This window comes from Meleagris gallopavo, unplaced genomic scaffold (assembly GCF_000146605.3).
Source record: "Meleagris gallopavo isolate NT-WF06-2002-E0010 breed Aviagen turkey brand Nicholas breeding stock unplaced genomic scaffold, Turkey_5.1 ChrUn_random_7180001845231, whole genome shotgun sequence".
Lineage (NCBI taxonomy): Eukaryota > Metazoa > Chordata > Aves > Galliformes > Phasianidae > Meleagris > Meleagris gallopavo.
Window position 1 is genome coordinate 5157 of NW_011113438.1, and position 522 is coordinate 5678.

Consider the following 522-nt stretch of genomic DNA (forward strand, 5'->3'; position numbering starts at 1 on the left):
TCCCCCTGCCCCCCATCCCGCTGTCCCCACAGGTGACCCTGCACACAGTGCTGGGTCTGACGACGCGGAGCAGCAGTGCCCTCAGCTGCAGCCCCACATCGGGTGACATTGCCTATGCTGCAGGGTGAGCCCCCACCCCACAACCCCTCCCCTGTGAGGCTGAGGGCTGACCCCATACCCTCCCCACCCCATAACCTATGGGGTGATGCTGTGAGCCCATCCCCTGACCCTACAGCTGCGTCGTTGTCATCGTTGACCCCGTGAGGAACACACAGCGGCACATCCTGAACGCCTCCAGGTGACAAATGGGATTTGGGGCACTTTGTCTCCTAAAAATCCCCCATTTCCCCTCGAGGAGCCTTCAAGGTTTGAACCAAATTGTGGTGTTTTGTAGGAAAACCATCAGCGCTGTGGTGTTCTCTCCTGATGGGAAGCTGCTCGCCACCGGGGAGGTGAGTCACCCCCCTGTCCCTGCCACCCCCCTGTCCCTGCCACCATTTTCTGCTCCCCCATCCCTCCTCA

The 522-nt window shown here is 60.9% G+C and overlaps 1 long non-coding RNA gene across 1 annotated transcript; it reads left to right on the forward strand.

Moving 5' to 3' along the window:
* The first annotated feature begins 6 nt into the window (after nt 1-6).
* On the forward strand, nt 7-457 carry LOC104915697. The gene is made up of 3 exons (XR_796436.3): nt 7-124; nt 236-298; nt 395-457. It is a non-coding gene; the product is annotated as an uncharacterized LOC104915697 (long non-coding RNA).
* The last annotated feature ends 65 nt before the right edge of the window (nt 458-522 follow it).